The sequence below is a fragment of the Macrobrachium nipponense genome, chromosome 39, assembly GCF_015104395.2.
Source record: "Macrobrachium nipponense isolate FS-2020 chromosome 39, ASM1510439v2, whole genome shotgun sequence".
In the NCBI taxonomy this organism is placed as follows: Eukaryota; Metazoa; Arthropoda; class Malacostraca; order Decapoda; family Palaemonidae; genus Macrobrachium; species Macrobrachium nipponense.
The window spans coordinates 2,214,524-2,237,348 of record NC_061099.1 but is presented as its reverse complement, the minus strand read 5'-3'; the positions used below and the strand labels follow the sequence as shown (position 1 = coordinate 2,237,348).

The following is a 22,825-nucleotide window of genomic DNA, read 5'->3' as shown; positions in this document are numbered from 1 at the left end:
AAAGTGTCAATGAAATATTTAACAGACGCCAGTTTTCTTATCCGTTTTTCTATTTCAAATAGGGTTGAACACAAGGCGCTTTGTGAAAACACAAAGATATTGATATCACGTATGTTGTAGCTCTTCACTTTTTACGGCAGAGAAGTGGGTGACCTTCCACAGGGTAGGAATCCCAGATTCCTTTTTAGCGTGGCAGAGCATTGGGTGGCCTTCCGCAGGGTAGGAATCCCAGATTCCTTTTTAGCGTGGCAGAGCATTGGGTGGCCTTCCGCAGGGTAGGAATCCTTGATTCTCCTTTAGTGTGACAGAGAATTAGGTGACCTTGCACAGGGTAGGGATCCCAGATTCTCTTTTAACATGACAGAAAACTGCGTGACCTTCCACAGGGTAGGAATCTCAGATTCTCCTTTAGTGTGGCAAAGAATTTGGTGACCTTGCACGGGGTAGGAATCCCAGATTCTCCTTTAGTGTGACAGAGAACTCGGTGACCTCCCACAGGATAGGAATCCCAAATTGTCCTTTAGTGTGACAGAACTGGGTGATCTTTCAAAGGGTAGGAATTCCAGGTTATCCTTTAGTGTTACAGAGAACTGGGTGACCATCCACAGGGTAGGAATCGCAGATTCTCCTTTTGTGTGACAGAATTGGTTGACATGCCACAGGGTAGTACTCGCAGATTCTCCTTTAGTGTGGCAGAGAATTAGGTGGCCTTCCAGAGGGTAGGAATCCCAGAATCTCCTTAAGTTTATCGTTCGATTATAGTCATATTCCATTCCTCCAAGATCCATAAACAATAATCTAATCTAGTTGTCCTTCCAGAGGTCTCCATACGAAGGACGATCATTGCCACCCTATTGGGTTCTCTCTATCTATCTTTACCGTTTCCTATTGTCTTTCATTCCTCTATCGAGTATGTGTGCGTGTGCGTATGTGTGTGTGTGTGGGGTGGGGTGGGGGGGGGGGGGGGGATCAATGAAATGTCAAAAAAAGTAAAAAAATAAAGTGAAAAGTTTCACCAACGTCATCCCTCATTCAGTTTTAATGTTTATTACCGTTGTTACTGTTTGTGAAGAGCAAAGTGTGTACATCCTGTCCTTTGTAAAGCTTGATTGTACGTTATAGTTCTTGCTTTATCATTACACGTTTTGTACAATATTCCCCGCTGTGACCTTTAATGACACCTGTGAATTAGGGCCAGATCCGTGGTCGTCCCGTTCACTGCAACAGTTACAGCCTTCCTTCCTGTTTTGTTTATATATATATATATATATATATATATATATATATATACTAATATGTGACGAAGTGGCCTAGGTATCTGGGTCTGGATACCATTAATACTTGGTGCACGAAGTAGTTAAAGATCTGTGTCTGGACACCATTAATATTTGTTAACCCAAATTGCCAAGTATCTGGTTACTACACTTACCATTTATACTTGCTAGTACAAGAGACTCTTTTATTCCTGGGTCTGGGACAGCCTTTGTACTTAGGGCACAGTTTGTTCAAGTACCTGGTTATTACTTACCTCACTACAGCCAGACACCTGACCCTTCATCACAAATACTAAACGACTGAATACTCTAAAGGTGATAGTGATCCCTTTATAACTGAACAGTCAAGAAACAATCAGTCTAAGTTCATTAAAATAGGTGTGAGGTAATCTTAATTAAAGGGCATCACTCCTGCAATTTCAAATCTAAGTATTTCCCTGATTCTGTTTTATTTGTGGGAAACGTCACAATTATCACTCTATATTTCTACCTAAACAAAAATAAAATGTAATACTGATGGTTAAAATTAAATGCTCATATAAATTTTAAATAAAAAAATTTATTTTAAAATTCAAAATTTATAAGTGAAATTCACAATCTCAGGGAAATTGTTATTACTTGAAAACAAAAGTTTAATTAATTCTTGAATTAATTATTAAGCAAAATTAAATCAAAGTTTATCAAGAAAATTAATTAAATGAAATCATAAAGCAATAATTAAATTTGAAATGAAATTCAATTAACTACAAATTAATTTGCAACTGTTAAATTCCAACAATTACATAATAGAATATTATTCAAACTAATTAAACAAAATAAAGACAATGCAAAAACAGTGCATAATATGAAAACAATTAAAGCATTGACAGTACAAACATTAAGCATATAAAATTGGATATGTCAAAAGAACAAAGCAAAAGAAAAAGGTATTTAAAAATGATAATTTTATCCAATGATAAAATAAAACCTCGAAGTGCATGTCAAAAACATTTGTAAAATACCTTATACACAGCTGCAGCTTCTCACTCAAGAGAAAGGCCTCTTACACACTCTTACACTTTCATGGGCGCCTTCACAAAACTAATAGAAATAATACTATGTTCAGATTCCACAAACAGCACATATTTTACCAAGAATTATGAGTGACCCACTCAACTACAAAATTAATGTGAGTTATGTTAAGTTAATGAAACAGCCTCGCAACCGAGCGAGCGCGAGAGAGAGAGAGAGAGAGAGAGACTTGAGAGCAATGCTACACTCTCTAACGCATGCCGCTATGTCTCAAAAGCGAATGAATAGTTATCTATCCCCATATGCGTATCGGCATATGGGCAGTTAGCAAGGCGAAAACATACTACGTCATCTCTCTATGTTAACCATGAATAACATCCTTGTAGGGAAGGTTCTCAAAGGACTCGATGCGGCCTGGGAGGTCTTACGCATGTGTTTGCGCCGATAAAGAAATCAGCTGGGTCAGGCCTTCGCGAGGTGTGAATAACAACCTTCTCTGTTACTCTCTCTCTCTCTCTCTTACGTACGTCTTTCCTCTCTCCGCCTTACTTAACATGTGTTACCTTTAAATTTGGGAATCTGAACACAAAAACATACCTTTCATAACATGATACAAAGGTTCTGAGGTGAATTAATCATATTACCAACAATTATAATTGCATTACAAAACTTACATTATAAGAATATATATATATATATATATATATATATATATATATATATATATATATATATATGACTGGTAAAGGTGTTCTGTAACAACAGAATTCCATCTAATAAAAGGAGCCCATAAAAAACACCAAAATGTAGAGAGAAAAGTACTATATTTCAGAGACTGCTGTCTCTCTCTTCAGGATATGAATGAGAAAAAGTTTACAGAAAAGGTGGTATTTATACAAAGAGATTCGTCCACAAGTAAGCCAATTTAGGTCACCCCCGCTGATAATCTTCCTTTAATCTTCTTAAGCGTTTGGTGAATGAACACTGCGTCGACGATGTCTGATGTCCAATTCCCTTTTGAGATGTTCATTACCTGCTTCTCTTTTATTAAGGCCGATTCCATCATTTGACTCTTGTACCGGCAGTTGCTGCTATAAAATTACACGTGACATATTCCAGTTTATTCTATGGTTATGTTCATTTATATGATTGAAAAATAGCCGAGTTCTGTTGTCCATACCTAACTGACCGTTTGTGTTGTATTAATCTCTGGGGAAGTGATTTACCTGTAATCCGATGTAAGATTGGTCACAGTCCTGGCATGGGATCTCATATACCCCCGAGAGTCTTGGGCGATGCTCTTTTGTTGGACGTTAATCAGGGATTTGGCTAAGGTATTTGGGTAGGTAATGCAAAAGGGTTGGATTTCCCAAGGGTGTGAGTTACTCTCTTAATCGTCTCCAGGTGGGAATTTTTATTTTATTGTTGGGTGTGTCTCTGGTCTTGTCTTTAGGGGTCGGAGTAGAAAATTACGTTTGCTTTTTTGAATTGCTTTTCTCAATTATATGGTCAGGATACTTTAAAGATGAGAGTTGCTTGCGAATTAGTTCAAATTCTTTTTCCAGGAAATCTGGGGAACAAAATTCGTAAGGCTCTTAAGAATAGGTTGCTAGCTAGACTTATCTTGATAGTATTGTCATGATAGCTAAAGTAGTGAATATATGAAAGTGAGAACTTTGGTTTTTTGTATATGGTAAATTGTATTCTGTCGTGTCTCTGATTATTAAAACATCAAGAAAAAGGAATTTTGTTGTCTGTTTCCCATTCAACTTTAAATTTGATGCTGGGCACTAATGTGTTTAATTTTGAGAGGAATTCATTAAAATTACCCCACTTATTATCCCAAAATGTTAGTATGTCATCCACGTATCTCATCCACAGCATGTTTTTGGGTTTTATTGCATTTATTACTGTAGTTTCAAAGTATTCCATGTACAGATTGGCTAAAATAGGACTTAAAGGACTACCCATACTACACCCGAATTTTTGCTTGTAGAATGATTCCCCGAATGAAAATACGTTATTAGATGCACATAATTCAACTAACTTTATTATTTTTGTCAAGTGCCAAAGGGAAATGATCTGAATAGGGGGATAATTTTTCCCTTAAAAACTGAAGAACGTCCTGTACTGGTACTTTTGTGAATAGGGAGTCTACGTCAAGGCTTAAAAGTTTTATGTTGGTGAAGTGGTATGTGTTCTCTGAATTTGTGACAAAAGTCTTCCGAATGTTTGATGTGACTGGGAGAAAAAGTGCCTAAAAAAGGAGAAAGGAGGCAGCTAACCATTTAGAAATTTTGAGAGTAACTCACACCCTTGGGAAATCCAACCCTTTTGCATTTACCTACCCAAATACTTAGCCAAATCCCTGATTAACCGTCCAACAAAAGACATCGCCCAAAGACTCGGGGGTATATGAGATCCCATGCCAGGACTGTGACCAATCTTACATCGGATTTACAGGTAAATCACTTCCCAGAGATTAATACAACACAAACGGTCAGTTAGGTATGGACAACAGAACTCGGCTATTTTCAATCATATAAATGAACATAACCATAGAATAAACTGGAATATGTCACGTGTAATTTATAGCAGCAACTGCGGTACAAGAGTCAAATGATGGAATCGGCCTTAATAAAAGAGAAGCAGGTAATGAACATCTCAAAAAGGGAATTGGACATCAGACATCGTCGACGCAGTGTTCATTCAACCAACGCTTAAGAAGATTAAAGGAAGATTATCAGCGGGGGTGACCTAAATTGGCTTACTTGTGGACGAATCTCTTGGTATAAATACCACCTTTCTGTAAACTTTTCTCATTCATATACCTGAAGAAGAGAGACACGCAGTCTCTGAAATATAGTACTTTTCTCTCTACATTTTGTGTTTTTATGGGCTCCTTTTATTAGATGGAATTCTGTTGTTACAGAACACCTTTACCAGTCATTGTCAGCCCATTATGGAATTCAACCGCCTTTCCACGATTCTTCACTCACTTCCAGAAGTCAAGCCAGTTTCCGCAAGTTTGAAAAAGAAACTGAACAGACTACACCGGCTGAAAAACCCCCCAAAAACCAAAAACACTTTTTGGAAGAATGCCTCAAAGAACAAGTACTTCCAAAAATGTACGGATTCGGGAGATGGACTCTGCAATCAAATCCCCTTCCCTCTATCACACAAGATTTTCCTGGAAGAAAGAATCACCAATACGAGAAACGACATCTTCGTGCTACGCAGAGTGATATATGGAACTTAATCTAATCTTCGCCTCCTCACTACGGACCACGTATACAGGTATCTGATTTCATTCTGTTCCGACATTGCTGCCTATAATAGCGTGACTCATTCCAACAGACTTTTACGCAAGTTAAATAACCTAATAGATAATAGCGCATGGAATAATCTTGAACAACAAGACAAAGTTTTAAACTTATCCAACACCCCCCTTACTGTAAATCAACATTTAGTTTTAAATTTAGGCTTATCCTTTGCCCTAATGCCAGACCGCAAAAACAACCTAGACTTCATAGTGGCTTTGATAAATTCATATCTGACAAAAAACTACAGCCGTGAAGAGATATGTTTCAAAAGAGTGTTACTAAATGCTTTAACTGACCTCCATAAGAAATATCCTGTTCCCCGCAGATTCATGATAGCCATCCACTCGCTAAAAAAGTTAGATGTTATAATAAGTAGATCCGACAAAGACGGCAAAATTGTAATAATGGACAAAGACTTCTACCTCGACAAAATCAAACCAGCTCCTTAGCGACACAAATACTTACGAAAAACTGACGAAAAATCCCCTCCAGAACGTTCCCACCGAATTTTTCGGAAAGTAAGATTAATTGGCCAAGACAAAAAGAGTATTGAACTATTAGAGAAATTTAAAGTAATTAATCCTAAATACCCTACTTTTATGGTCTTCCCAAAACTCACAAAGACAATCTTCCATTCAGACCCATCGTTTCATGCGCCGGAGCTTTCAATAACAAAATTTCTAAATGGTTAGCTGGCCTCCTTTCTCCTTTTTTAGGCACTTTTTCTCCCAGTCACATCAAACATTCGGAAGACTTTTGTCACAAATTCAGAGAAGCACATATACCACTTCACAACATAAAACTTTTAAGCCTTGACGTAGACTCCCTATTCACAAAAGTACCAGTACAGGACGTTCTTCAGTTTTTAAGGGAAAAATTATCCCCCTATTCAGATCATTTCCCTTTGGCACTTGACAAAAATAATAAAGTTAGTTGAATTATGTGCATCTAATAACGTATTTTCATTCGGGGAATCATTCTACAAGCAAAAATTCGGGTGTAGTATGGGTAGTCTTTAAGTCCTATTTTAGCCAATCTGTACATGGAATACTTTGAAACTACAGTAATAAATGCAATAAAAAACCCAAAAACATGCTGTGGATGAGATACGTGGATGACATAACAACATTTTGGGATAATAAGTGGGGTAATTTTAATGAATTCCTCTCAAAATTAAACGCATTAGTGCCCAGCATCAAATTTAAAGTTGAATGGGAAACAGACAACAAAATTCTTTTCTTGATGTTTTAATAATCAGAGACACGACAGAATACAAATTTACCATATACAGAAAACCAACGTTCTCACTTTCATATATTCACTACTTTAGCTATCATGACAATACTATCAAGATAAGTCTAGCTAGCAACCTATTCTTAAGAGCCTTACGAATTTGTTCCCCAGATTTCATGGAAAAAGAATTTGAACTAATTCGCAAGCAACTCTCATCTTTAAAGTATCCTGACATATAATTGAGAAAGCAATTCAAAAAGCAAACGTAATTTTCTACCGACCCCCCTAAAGACAAGACCAGAGACACACCCAACAATAAAATAAAAAATTCCCCACCTGGAGACGATTAAGAGAGTAACTCACACCCTTGGGAAATCCCAACCCTTTGCATTTAACTACCCAAATACCTTAGCCAAATCCCTGATTAACGTCCAACAAAAGACATCGCCCAAAGACTCGGGGGTATATGAGATCCCATGCCAGGACTGTGACCAATCTTACATCGGATTTACAGGTAAATCACTTCCCCAGAGATTAATACAACACAAACGGTCAGTTAGGTATGGACAACAGAACTCGGCTATTTTCAATCATATAAATGAACATAACCATAGAATAAACTGGAATATGTCACGTGTAATTTATAGCAGCAACAAATGCCGGTACAAGTCAAAATGATGGAATCGGCCTTAATAAAATGAGAAGCAGGTAATGAACATCTCAAAAGGGAATTGGACATCAGCCATCGTCGACGCAGTGTTCGTTATTCAACCAACGCTTAAGAAGATTAAAGGAAGATTATCAGCGGGGGTGACCTAATTGGCTTACTTGTGGACGAATCTCTTGGTATAAATACCACCTTTTCTGTAAACTTTTCTCATTCATATACCTGAAGAGAGAGACAGCAGTCTCTGAAATATAGTACTTTTCTCTCTACATTTTGGGTGTTTTTATGGGCTCCTTTTATTAGATATATATATATATATATATATATATACATACACATACATACATACATACTATAATATATATATATATATATATATATATATATATATATATATATATATATATTTGTCACTGATACACGAGTGACTTAATATCCAGGTGGTGGGGTTGATTCTGTACTAGGACATGGTTCGAATCTTAGCTGGGGCGGAGGAAACACTAAACAATTATAATCCTCCTTTGGGTGTAAGTTATTACACAGGTATAGTGAATTGACATTGAATTACATTTTTGATTCACATGGATCATATTATATATAGATATATATATATATATATATATATATATATATATATATATATATATGTGTATTATATATTTATTTATTTATTTGTAATGTTTTTAAGAAAATATTTCAAGAAATTTTTCCTCTATACCCTTGCGTCTTTCCATTCACATACCCAACATCCTGGACTCCTAACCTTCCAAAAAATGAACTATTTTGACCCAGCTGCGTGAAAAATGTCAATGTCTGTCTTTTGGCTGCAAAATTGAAGTCTTTCGTCAAAGTTCTAAGGAAAAGTGAAAGCCAGATGCTCTGGAACGGCTGTGACAAGTGACAAGTAGACTCAAGGTTACTAAAACAAAAATTGTTCATTTTCATTCTCCCTCTACTAAATGACTTATAAACAAGGCGTGATGCGACCTCCAGGTTACTAGGGACGCGTGGAAGATTCACCCCCCCTCGCCACCATCACATAAGTTGTAAACATTCTATTCCGAACTTGACGTGAAGTGGTCTTCGTAATTGATACTTAGTACTACTCGTACTAAAAACAAAGATCAAATAAAAAGGACACAAATTAAAACGTTCATGTATTCTCAGTTATAAGTAGAAACACAAAATAATCAAACAGAAACGTGGCTTAAATTCAGTAAAGCAAATAAATTAAAGCCTACTAAAATCTACGGACAAATAGAACCTTGTTTCACCCAAGGATTAATAGAGTATATATATACATTTGTCACTGGTTTCGCCAACGAAAATGAAAATAAATGCGCTTTAATTAATTAGATATAATTTTCTGAACTGTTTACTATGCACTTAATTTATTTTTTACATTTTCATTCCAATAAATAAATGATAAATATCCTTTCCTCAAATTCCTGTAACTTTGACTCAACGTGAAACGCCTTTTTCAGACCTTTTTAGACTCTTCCATAGACCTTTCCTAACCTCCAACAACAACAAAAACAACAAAATAATTGGTAGGCTCACTCCCCGATTAAGCGAAAATATATATGTCTGTTGGTTGCAAGATTAGGTTGGGATTTTGAAGTATTTCATTCTATTTCTACGGAAAAGTGAAAGCCAGTTGCTTTGTAATGGCCGTGACGAACTACGAGATGACTGAATTTTATTCAAACAATTTTTTTTTTTTTAATTTTCATTGACCCCTTATCAGATGAATATGTTACAGGGAATATTTGAAATCCAGGGATCTCACGAAATCCCTAGAGCTTAATGTGAAATGACCAATTCGCTTAGGATCATTTGATCATAGAGGATTAGTACTAAACATTAAATGTTCCCATGCGAATTGGTCATTCCACATATTCCCTAGGGATTTCGTGAAACATAGTGTAACCTATAAATTATGGCATGTAACATGACGAATTTGCGTTGTTAGAATTGTATGCGACCTCTCGGAAGGGTACGTCTCACCTTCCGAACTTTGTGTACGCAGTTCAGAGAGAGAGAAAAAATGATGCTCTTTCACAACAGGGTACAATGGAGGAGGTTCACGGAGGCCATCTCCTCGGTCCACGCTTCTTCAAGCAACGAAAGGTCGTCAGCCTTGAACACATAAACAACGGCGTATGAACCGTTTCGGATTTGATGCGGGATGGGTCATGGGGTGGGGTCATGGGGTGGGTGGGAAATTGACCCTAGAACGTATAAAACTTGATATATATTTTGTTTATTTTTTCCTGGGTCGAATTTCCTGTGATAACAGATGCAGCGGGAAAACTGGTTTCTTTTAACTTTTTATTTTGTTGCACAAAATCTATGGCTTCATAGATAATAAAAGTATATTGATAATGGCTTGTACGAATGTAACTCGCCACATTTCTTACCATACTGTCTTCTGTTGCTCACAAATAGCTGTATAATCAACCACTTTCATTCTTCAACCCTCCATATAAGATTTAATATTGACTGTCACCTCTCTAAACTATATATATATATATATATATATATATATACATATATATATATTATATATATAATATATATATATATTATATATATATATATTATATAATAATAGATATAATATTAGGGCTTGTGCCTTGTATGATAATGGCGCCCTATGAGGTAATGTTAGACTTGCGATAATCTTACGCTAAGTCGGTTGGTATAGCACTTCCATCTTCAATGGAGTGGTCTGGGGGTTTGTAGATCACTTACGAAGTCGGTATTATCTTGTTGGTTATTACGACGATGTGTTAAACTCATGTTGGTTCGGTGAGGAGGTTCTTGTAGAAAACACAAGTATAAAAAAAAAATTATATATTCTTCTGAAGTTTTACATGGTGAAGATCAGGTATGATTGTACAAGTCTTCTAATAACGATAGCTTGATCGCTTCTGCCAATGATGATGGCTAATCCTATTCCTCTACATGATAAAGCTTAGGTAAAGAGGTACAGGTCTTCTAATGACGATAGCTAACTCTGTTCTCTTTGTCTACCATCTCTGTTACAAGTTATGAAGGAACAGACAGTAGTTCGAACATATGAACATACTATCAGATGACATAGTTACATACGAACACACAATCAAATGAGACACGCTACAGACCACGTAGGCCGCTTGAGCTATAGGTCACGGTGTTTGTCTCAAGCAGGAAGCTTGGACTGTTTCAAAACAAATGAATGACCACAGATGACGGCATGTCAACTTAGCCTACATACTTATTGTATACGTCATCTTTAGCGTCTCTAGTCTGATCACATTCCTGCAAGCAATCTTTTATATATATGGACTAACATTCCATATTTTTATTATGTAAACACTTACATCAGCTCGGTCAGCTACCCAAAACCAACCACTGAATATTACTCAAACGTTGACTTTGCATTTGACTTATAGGAGTGTGATACAGACACTATGTGAATATATATATATATATATATATATATATATATATATATATATATATATATATATATATATATATATAAGTAAATAAAAAATTCATGGTATACATGAATTGATTCAAGTAGTAAAATATAAAACAATGATATTGGTAAATAATAGTGATCACGTGATATATAATGATACAGTTTTTTCACTTCATCTCATTAAGATACATATGCTACAGAAAATACTAATGTACTCTGACAATTGCATAGAATGAAGATTAACATGATAAAAAATCATATTTTAACTGATAAAAAATTTCATATATGAATTGATAAAATTATTAATGTTTATGCTAACTGTTATATATCTGATTCATTAATCAATATACTAACTCATATATAACTGCAGATATTGGTATGATAAAAGGTAACAGATTGATTATAGGCTACCTGATTTGTTTATACATATGTATATGGATTCTAAAATTATGATTAATATATGTGCACTTTAAATAGATTCCTATTGCGTACACGCAAAGATATATTTCGATTCCGTTATTTATGATCATTTATATATAGATTCCTAGTGCGTACACGCAAAAAATATATTTCGATTCTGTTATTTATGCATCATTTATATATCAGGATACATGATACTTTATATATATAGGATACATGACCGAGGTTATACTACTTCACTTTTAACTAACGTTCGAACAACTTTTCGACCATTACACAGTTCCAGACAACCACCTATAGCCCAATGAAACGGCCTATTTTCACAGGGTTAAAACAAGGGGGAAAATTTGCCTGGGTCGGGTCCAACGTTCTAGGTTTTTTTGCGCTCATACTTATTCTCTGCATCCTAAGCTACACGATTACGTTCGCGATGAATAAAAAAAACATCCCCAGCACGAGTCCTTCGCCAGCAAAGTAGAGTTGAATATCCTTCGGGTCGTAATTGTCGGAAGTATGTCCCTTTCGTAGTCGATTCCGACAGCCGCCGGAGCATTCCGCATTAAAACGAGATTAACGACGAGATACGGTGTCGGTCGAAGAAGTCCATGAAATTCCTTTCACATTGTAGGCGGTTGTTACTTGACTGTAGTCGTCCGCTGCAACGAACGATTTTTTGAAGTTGCGATGTGAAACTCTCGTACTGCAGGATACTGTAACCAGGTTCCATTAATCAGCCTGCAAGTGAAATTATACTTGTCACAAGGGCAAAGTAAATTCAGACGACATCCAAATACAGGGGAGGGGAGAGAGCCATTTAGACCAGACTTAACCCACATGAATTCGCTGATAATTTGGAATCCAAAAGAGTCCGCTGTACAAACTTTTTTATCCATGGCATTAACAATGAGTGAACCTATCCAGGTCTATGATGACTTGTAAAAATATCCATAATTATAAAAAATAAATAGATATCATTACGAATCTCAAAGAAAATTCGATATTACTGGTAGTAAGTTACTAGAACAAAGAAGTGAAAAACGGAGCTATTTGTAAGATTGCCAGGCAACATAAGAGTCAAAGAGAAGATTAATCATGATTCTGTATTTCTCTATGCTAACTGAAATTAAGTTGTGATAAAATCTGATCCTATGTGCCCCTAACAAAAGTTTCATATTCAATTTTCTCGCGCGCATCCTCTGGGGTTAAATTTAAAAACTTTATTAATAGGTAGGAGGTGCAACGAAAAAACCCACTATGTAACTAATTTCTAAATAACTTTGGGTTTTTCAAGGAAAATGTGACATTTTCCCATGAATGTGAATTGTGATAGACTAATGTTGCAAGTAATTTTTTCACATCCATGACTTGATACTTCTAAATGTCTATGAGGTTCAGAAAAATTAATTCATTTTGTTGTTATAGAAATTCTATTTGCTTATTTTGTCCATTAATTTTAAAATGATTGCAAGTCCTTAACTAATGGCATTACACACACGGATAAGAATATGTTATGTGGCCTGTCATGTGACCTATGAACCACATGTGAAGTTCATGAGCTAAGCATTCCTTTCTCCAGTCAATTGCTCTCAGCCAGCTAAGAGTTACGTTACTTGCTGTAATAAATACGACTTTAGGATAAATTTATTGTCTTTTAATACTCGACCCACACGAAAAGAATGTCTGAAAAAAAAAAAAACAGTACCAAAAATTGAACATATTAGTTTCATGTTGGAAACTGCATGATTATGTTAAATTAAATATTCCTTATTGAAACTAATGAAAAAGGTTTCCATACAATTCTATATATTATTAGCCCTGTATAAGATTCATATAGGATTATTTCATAGATAACATTTTCACTTCTAGACTTCCTGACTTTAAAATCTCTTATTTTATTTTATTTTATTTTATTTATTATTTTTTATTTATTTATTTATTTATTTTTTAATTTTTTTTTTTTTTTCATTGACTATGAATATAAATCACCGGGACAGACAATATGTCAGTAGATTTTGGATATGTGTTTGAACTTTTAGCTTATTTGTCATTACTAAAGCGTTAAGTTAGAGTTCAAATCTTACGCATATATATTTGGATATTTAATTATCTATGGTTACGTTTGCTTATTGATTTTATCGTGATTCCTTTTTTATTATAATTTGTAACCCTTCCGACTTCTTACGGAGTGTATTATATTGACTCCACTTGTATCCATATTTATCTTATTTTTTTTATATTTATTTATTTATATATTTTTTTATATATATTTGATAAATTAATGGTTGGCTTGAATATGTGGAAAAGTGTTCTAGCGGCGTACCGTATAAGGCTACTTGCGGCATCAATTCTATAGGTACAAGATATAAATGATAAAGGTATTTAAAACCGCGAGAACCGCTATAATCCAGTTCGGATCCAATATCACGAGTTGTAACTCGTAAGACATTGACACTTCCTATTTAATTATCCGTTATTCTACCAAACCGATTGACTCTGGGTGACAAAATATATTATTGGTTTTCTTAATGGAAAGGAATTCACACAACGCGTTATGGAGATTATTATTGATTTACACCACCCGAGTCACAGATTATTATGTGTTGAATTCCATATTTACTGATTTAGCACTCATAAATATTCGTAACGCACTCAATTGCGGTGTTTGTTTTTAGTGCTATTAATTCTATATAACGTGTCAAGGAACTATTAACACTAAGAAGTGTTTATTCCCTCTGTCAGGAACTCGTAATTCTGTTAATAATTCTACGTATATTCTTTCAAGGATTGATTTGGCACAGGATAGGCCCTTAAACTGACAGGTGTCTTAGTGTATCCCTTGTTTCCATGACACGTGTTACAATTAGTTATGTGCTTTTTATATCTGTAAGCATTGTAGGCCAGTAAAATAGTGATTTGGCTTTCTGTGACATAATAGGAACCCTGGATGACGGAATGCAACCAGTTTATGACGATTGGTATGAAAAAGATTATTACTACTACCTGGTCGTTAGTCATCTGCTGTGTTCTTCGGGTTTTCCTCGTCACAGACCTACATATTAATATTACATTTGATTACATATTCTGATACACATACTTTAAATGTACTTTTGCTTTAGGGTTTCTGCTCAAAAGTGTTTATTGTTTTTGCTTAGCCGCTGACCCTGTTTCCGTTCGAAGTGTTTATTGTTTGATGTTTATTGCTGCTGACTCTGTTTCCGTTCGAAGTGTTTATTGTTTTGGTTATGTCTGTTGACTCTTGCTTTGTTCAGTTTGTAACAGTTCTGCGCTCCAACCCAGATATTCAATGCTCGCGATCTCTTGGGTTAAGGAATTTTCTTGTTTAGATACGGTTTTAACAATAGGCACGGATGTTTCTATATTTTTTAGTCTAATTAATGGTTCTTTGGCAGTATGGTGCGGGATTGCGGGATAATGCGTCAGCTATGATAATTGCTTTCCCAGGTAGATATCTTATCTTGGCTCCAAAGACCTGAGTGATCATTTGTCACCGAGTTCCTTTTGGACTGTGATTAAAGCCTTTGAAAAACTCGGTAAAGGACTCATGTTCGGTAAGGACTTTATCAGGATAGCCATAGATTATGAACTTAAAATGTACTAATGAGTTAAAGATACCTAGCCCTTCCTTGCCTATTACTGTATATTTACTTTCAGAGGGCTTTAGTTTACATGAATAAAAGCTATAGGAAAGAACTGTTTATCATATTGCTGAAGTAGTATCCCTCTTACCCCTTGGTCTGAGGCGTCTGTTGCAATAAAAAAAAATTCCATATTTAAATCAGGGATTTTTTAAGTTAGGTGAGCTGCATTATTCCGCTTTTAAGATATCGAACGCCTGTTGATGCTTTTCAGACCATAATAAATCTACGCTCTTCTTCGTAAGATCTGTTAAAGGAGCTGTCATGATTGAAGAGTTACATACGATTGTAATACCCACTACAGCGCAAAAGTGCTGTATCCCCCACCCCTTTTACGTTAATAGGTACCGAAGTTATGAATAGCCGACACCTTACCTTGGACTACTTTTAAGACCTTGACTAGACACATAAACCTAGATAAACATGTTCGGTTTTTAAAAACTCACATTTAGATACTTTACTCTGAGATTATTTGTCTTTGTCCCTGTAGCACTAGCTCTAGTTTATGTGAATGTACTTCTAAGGTATTTAGAAAAGATTATAAGACCAACCATATAGGCATGTAGGGTATCCCCTAAAAGTTTCCAAACACTATATTGTAATTGGGGCGCAACGTAAGCCGGAGGCATACGTAAAAATTGATAATGTCCCCTGAGTGTGCTGAAAACGGTGTATGAGGTACAATCACTTAGGTAATGGTATCTGGTAAAAGCTTTTAAGTAAGTCCAAGTTGGTGAAAAAAAATTTATTCTAACCTAACAGAGATAAGATGTCGTCGGTACATGGCACTGGAAACTATCGGGAGTCGTTTCCTTGTTTAAGCGTCAGAAATCTACGCAGATACGCCAAGTCCGATCTTTTATGGCATGACGTTTGAGGTGTAAAATATAGGGCTATTTGATTTCCTAATGGCTCCTATTACTAACATATTTCAACTTCGTCATTTATCTCTATTTTGAAATTGCAGTGAGAGTCTATACGAAGGTACATATATAGCTTTATGTTTGTCCTTAGACCGTGTTTTGTGTTAAATTACATCCGTTTTTTCCAGAGATCACTCGCCAGTGGAGAAACTTCCTGGTATTCAGGTAAAAGATAAAAAAAATTTCTGCTGAATCACCTCTGCTTGAATGACTTTACGGATATTACTTTAGATAGATTATCAGAGAGATTCATCTACGACTGGTTGGGCGGGATTAAAAATTAGCAACAATAAAAAATGCGATATTTATATGTATAGGTTTTTTGTGGATTACTATATTAACTTGTTGCTGTGTCAACCGTGTCTAGGGCTTTGTTCGCGGAAATCGTTATATTTCAGAGTGTCGGGAAGGATTAAAATTTCATTTCCCAGCAAAGTCTTTTTTACACGCACTAAGACATTCGAGGGTGCATGCTTCTCGAGATTTTGCGTGCAAAGTGCGACTGCGGTTGTGGGAGAATTCTGTTGGGTCATTTGAACAATGTTACGATTTATGAGACAAATGTATAGTTCCTTTATATAAGTTATTATTTGATTAACTGTCTCATTTCTGTTCAAACGGATTTTAATATGTTTGAAGGTTTATAGGATTTCCCTTTGATAAACACGCCTTATTTTGCAGGATGTAAGATAATATTTTGTATACCCTAGATGAATCTTACAATTACACTACATACAGATCAATTGTTTTATTTTTATAACTATAGAGGTATCTGTAAGCGCTCGCTTATCCGGACTTCTCATTAGGGAAGTTCGAACAACAGACGGTGAGTCCGTAAATACAGGATATTACATGTACTAAAGGAATAAAACAAGATACTCTAATTTTTACGGCGCGTACAGTCGGGCTTTATCCACCACTACTTATAATAAATAACTTATGTATTAAAAAAAACCGAAAACCTGCTCTGATTACTTTATACGGTCGTGTGATGCATAGGGAAATTCCTTTTTTAATTTTAAAAAGGTATTTGGGATGTATGATCCAACATTGCTTTTTCCCCACTCTGCTAGAGTCGCTTATTGTGTGGAATTTGCTATGCTTTGAACACTGCGGCAGTTTTTGACTGACCTTGACCGCTTGACTAGGTGACACAGTCACCGAGTTTGCTTGTTTGATTCTGAACGGGCTACTGTTTCTATTTCTTTTTGTAATAATTAGGATCCTTCTCTTTATTACCATCGGCAACGTATTGTGTGTTTTTAGCATTATGTTGCTGGTTACGTATAAAGCAATGAATGACGAACTATTAGGAACTGAGCGATTACTAATAAGACAAGTTATCACTACTGCATACAATATTAACTGTTTGTACTTCATTCTTTGCTAAAATTTGAAATAGTGAGGGATCCTGGTCAGCATTTAGCCTGATGAAAGTTTTTTACAGACATGTTATTCCTTGCAATCCAGCCATATTTTTAAAGTTAAGTTGAGTCATTGAGGTTCGATATTTTATATAACTCAAAAAACTCAAGGCTAAAATTGCGATCGGGACTTGCAAAGGAGCATTTATTGTCATGACCCGAAATAGTGTTACCTCTAATTTATATAGATTTGTACGGGTGTTCCACTTGTTTTTTGTGTGTTTCTTTTTAAAATTTACTACGGTGCTTTAAAAAAACGACCCTAATCCATGCATCTGTATAAATACAGACTCACCACTGCGTAAACGCATATTCACTGTTTAAATATGATTTGTTACGTAAGGGATTAATAATCACCCAGAATGATAAAATTACATAGTATATGATTATGATATTTCAGTAGAACTTCTGGAAACAGACACTCAAAGATAAAAACTCGCAGTAGCGAAATCTCAATGATGTAGATAATTTCTGTAAAAAAATAAGATTAAGAATGTCTCGTAACTTCAGCCACAGGAATAACGAAATTCGACCTGCAAAGGAAACACTCAAAGTTACACCAAATGAATAAAAAATTGTACTTAGCTTGCTTTTGTGGGAAGTCACGGTGTTCCGATAACGACACACGGCCTTGGTCCTCCTTCTCTATTTAGCGGATGACCTGGTTTTTTGGCTTGAGTTTCCCCCGTGCGCGTTGTTGGGATGATTCGAGCCCTTGAAAATCCGATGCTGCAGACGCGTTCGGTTTGTTTCTTGCAGTGCCGGAAACGCTCACTAACGATGTTTTCTTGAATGATTCTAATGAGAGACGAAGCTTCCGTTGCCGTAGGAAAAGGACACGTCGGTTTTATTTCTTGAAGTTATTCACTAAACGATGATACTAAGTTGGTTGAAGAATCTGTTGCTTTCGTCGTCGTTGAAGAGTTCTTATTGTTTTCTGAAGTCGCTCACTAACGATGATACTAGTTGCTTGAAGAATCTGCTGCTTCCGTCGTCGTTGACTTCTTATGATACATGATTTATTATTCTGGTTTTTCTTCGTAGGACGTTGTAGAGTTCGTCTGGTACGCTGGCCACCAATATTAGGGCTTGTGCCTTGTATGATAAGGCGCCCTATGAGGTAATGTTAGACTTGCGATAATCTTACGCTAAGTCGGTTGGTATTGCACTTCCATCTTCAATGGAATGGTCTGGGGGTTTGTAGATCACTTACGAAGTCGGTATTATCTTGTTGGTTATTACGACGATGTGTTAAACTCATGTTGGTTCGGTGAGGAGGTTCTTGTAGAAAACACTAAGTATAAAAAATTATATATTCTTCTGAAGTTTTACATGGTGAAGATCAGGTATGATTGTACAAGTCTTCTAATAACGATAGCTTGATCGCTTCTGCCAATGATGATGGCTAATCCTATTCCTCTACATGATAAAGTTTAGGTAAAGAGGTACAGGTCTTCTAATGACGATAGCTAACTCTGTTCTCTTAGTCTACCATCTCTGTTACAAGTTATGAAGGAACAGACAGTAGTTCGAACATATGAACATACTATCAGATGACATAGTTACATACGAACACACAATCAAATGAGACACGCTACAGACCACGTAGGCCGCTTGAGCTATAGGTCACGGTGTTTGTCTCAAGCAGGAAGCTTGGACTGTTTCAAAACAAATGAATGACCACAGATGAGGGCATGTCAACTTAGCCTACATACTTATTGTATACGTCATCTTTAGCGTCTCTAGTCTGATCACATTCCTGCAAGCAATCTTTTATATATATGGACTAACATTCCATATTTTTATTATGTAAACACTTACATATATATATACATATATATATATACATATATATATATACCTAATAAATGCTGAAACATCACAAAACAACAATACACAAATATCATCGAATTCCAGAAGTTCAGAAGAGAAATTAAACAGAAATAAAAAAAGAAATATAAAATAAACCACATCCCTTTCAGTACATTTATAACCGTCCTTGTGGACCAGCGACTCGGATCTCTCTTCTAGTGTTAAAATGATTGGAATTCCGTTTTTGGGATATCTGACACCAACTAAGCATAACCACAATGTTGGTTTTTTTTTATCTTGATTCTAAAGAGCGCCTCAGAGGCGTGGTCGGTATGGTGTTGGCGTACCACCTCGGTGGCCGCGAGTTCGATTCTCAGACATTCCATTGAGGTGTGAGACATGTGTATTTCTAGTGATAGAAGTTCACTCTCGACGTGGTTCGGAAGTCACGTAAAGCCGTTGGTCCCGCTGCTGAATAACCACTGGTTCCATGCAACGTAAAAACACCATATAAACAAACAAACAAAAAAACAGCTATGCTTAAATATGGTTGTTAGTCTTGTCAAAAATGGTAATCGATGGGATATCTATCTTGTCTTTTAGGTAACCAATGGTCGTGATACCTTTTGCAGAGCACATTAAGAAAAGTGCTATTTCTAAAAGTTATATTCCCCGTAGAAGTGGGGAGGGGTTAGCACGGTCAGTGCACCTCATGCGGTGCACTTTAGGCATTACTCAAGGTTCTTTGCAGCGTCCCTTCGGCCCCTAGCTGCTACCTATTTCATTCCTTTTACTGTATCTTTGTTCTTATTCTCTTTCTTCCATTATACTTTCTTCAACCCTCTCCTACCAGTTATTTCCAACTCTCGGCTTCCCTTTCAGCGCTGAATGACTTCATAGGTCCCAGTGTTTGGACTCTGGCCTAAGTTTAACATTCCAGATCCAATTAAATAATCGTACATACGGCTTGCTAGTGGTTGTGCTATTTCCAGAAGGTCTAAAGAACAGCAGATATTAGTTGCCAGTGGGTTCATGCAAGTAGTTCCTCGTTGGACGAGTGGTTAACGCGCTCGCGTACCGATTCGGTGGTCTCGAGTTCGAATCCCCGCTCTGCCAACGTGGAGTCAGAGGAATTTGTTTCTGGTGATTAGTATTTCATTTCTCGATATAGTGTGGTTCGCATACCACAATAAACTGTAGGTCCCGTTGCTAGGTAACCAATTGGTTTCCTAGCCACGTCAAAATATCTAATCCTTCGGGCCAGCACTAGGAGAGCTGTTAATCAGCTGAGTGGTCTGGTTAAACTAAGATATACTTTTACATGCGAGTGCTTTTCTGTAACAATTGTTAAATGTGATCCTTATTTGTTTTTGCGTTTTCACCGGTTATGTAGAGAATTGACACATTGTGTAGACTCCCTGAAATGCAAATTTGTACTTAATCTGGAAATGCAGTTTGTCTTCAGCTTTTAGTGCAAGGTTTTTATACGCTTTCCAATGTAATGTAATGGCCACAGGACAATATTCACCGTGTTTCATTTCATCTGCAAAATGAGCAGAATGTAGTACAACGAAATATACCTAATGCCTGAATTATTATAGATAAAAGTTTAAGCTTGTTACTTATGAATGGAACTTGTTTCATGATAACAAAAGCAATATGAAATAACTTGCTCAAGTGAATAAATTGTCAAAAAAAAAAAAAACATTCAAAACTAGGGTGTGCGTATGTATGTGCTTCGATACCCTAATCAGGTGAATCGTAGGTTCAAACGATACGAATTGAGTAGAGAAAAGAGTGATGTTGAAGTCCATTTAGAGTACTATTCACCAGTCAATGTACTCTGAGAATACGTACACGTGTGCGCGCACGCGTGTGTGTATGTGCGAGTGAGTGTGTACACTTACGCACCAGCAGCCACGCCAATCGAGTAAATGGGAATAATTTACACTCATGGAGGAGGTTACCACTGTGACAATGGATTTGAACTTGGTTCGTCTCGAATTGTGTTCCATGGGCCCCCTAGCGGTAGACTCAAGAGGTAATTTCTGCGATCGTAAACGTCCTATGTGTGGGGAATACTTCCACCCATGTCTGTACTTGATAAAGGAGTTAACATCTCTTTGCACAGAGGGGGCGTGGCTGTCTGTTCGATATCTGTGAAATCTACTTGATTTTTAATGAACGTCAAGTTAGCTGCAGAGTAAAAGTAAGGGTTCATACAAACGTGTCATGGGTTATATGAGAAACCACAAGCCTTTTCTCCTCCGTAAAAGCTCTCTCTCTCTCTCTCTCTCTCTCTCTCTCTCTCTCTCTCTCTCTCTCTGTAAAGAAATAACCATCAGTAGAGTAAATATTAACGTAATATTTTTTTATGTGTTTGTGCTGCCGGGGTCTCTAGCAAGCATTTTGCATTTTCATCTGAGATCAAGGACATGATCAGTGTATAAAACTGCTTTCTGCATTTTTTTTATGTTCTATCATGTATAGCAAGAGCAGTGTACAACCATCTCGTCAAAAACGGAAACCATTCATATTTTTATCAAATCATTCTCTCTATATACTCGTCATTGACACAGGTAATCCTTGAATATACTTCCCTTTATGTTGTGATATATCCACAGAGCTGATATCGGTAAGGTAGGGGTCTTCCAGTATATCCAACTCCTCTTCCTTCCATTTTTATATCCCTTCAAGCCACCTAAAGCAACCCCTCTTTTATTATATCCACAGGACTATGGACAAGGAGTTATAAATCCTGTTGAAATGGGCCGTCTACCCTTTACCCACGGGATTCTGCACTCTGGCTGCTGCTCTGAGCCTGTGCTTGTTGATAGTACACAGCTCTGAAGTCCCTTCCCAGAAGGTAAGTTGAAAGTATGTTGGCTAAAAAGTGAATGAGTGTGGACAGATCTTTAGCGCAAATATTTATTTATTTGCGGTAAATCTTGCATTTCTTTTTGCCAGAGAGCTTGGGATCTTTTGAATAGTATCTCTGTACTTATTCAGGAGTGTTTTTGATGTTGTTTTTCTCGGCATTTGGCTATATAAAAGATAGCGATTTTTCTTCTCATTGTGCTGGGTACGTACGATTTTGAATGATTACTTCCTTTTTCCCAGCGTGCTTATAGACACTTTTGACTAGTATCTGTGTACTTATTCAGAAGAGAATTTTTTTCCTGGAATAGACCACAAGTTATATAATTTCTTTCATTCTGTTGGCCACATGCGTCAGTAACCATGCAGACACGGTTGACATCTTTAATATCCCAGGATCACCATCTTGTATTATAATCCTTCTAAAAGAACTACAGTAAAACATGCCATGTACTCGGCTTCATCTCAATTACTTGGTGTTTATCAATGTTTATTAGTTTTCGCACCCATGCTAGTCTCAGCTACTTGATCATATAAGACTGAACTTCTTATGTGCAGTAGAATTCTACCATTAGTTTTTGTGAAACTTTGAAGAAAAGTGATTCGTGTAGTATGGAAGAAAACATGCAATTTTCTAGAGTGAATTTACGGATGATACAATCCAGTAAATGTTAAAGATCTTGCAGTAATCGTGGGAGTTGAATAATGTCCACAGAAGTAATTACGAATGTAAAAC

General features: G+C 36.3%; 1 protein-coding gene across 1 annotated transcript in view; it reads left to right on the top strand.

Moving 5' to 3' along the window:
* LOC135210012 (arylsulfatase J-like) overlaps nucleotides 1-22,825 on the top strand; it is a 70,886-nt gene that overhangs the window by 30,540 nt on the left and 17,521 nt on the right. The window contains 1 exon segment of the mRNA XM_064242776.1: nucleotides 21,946-22,078. The gene's annotated coding sequence lies outside the window, so the exon portion shown is untranslated.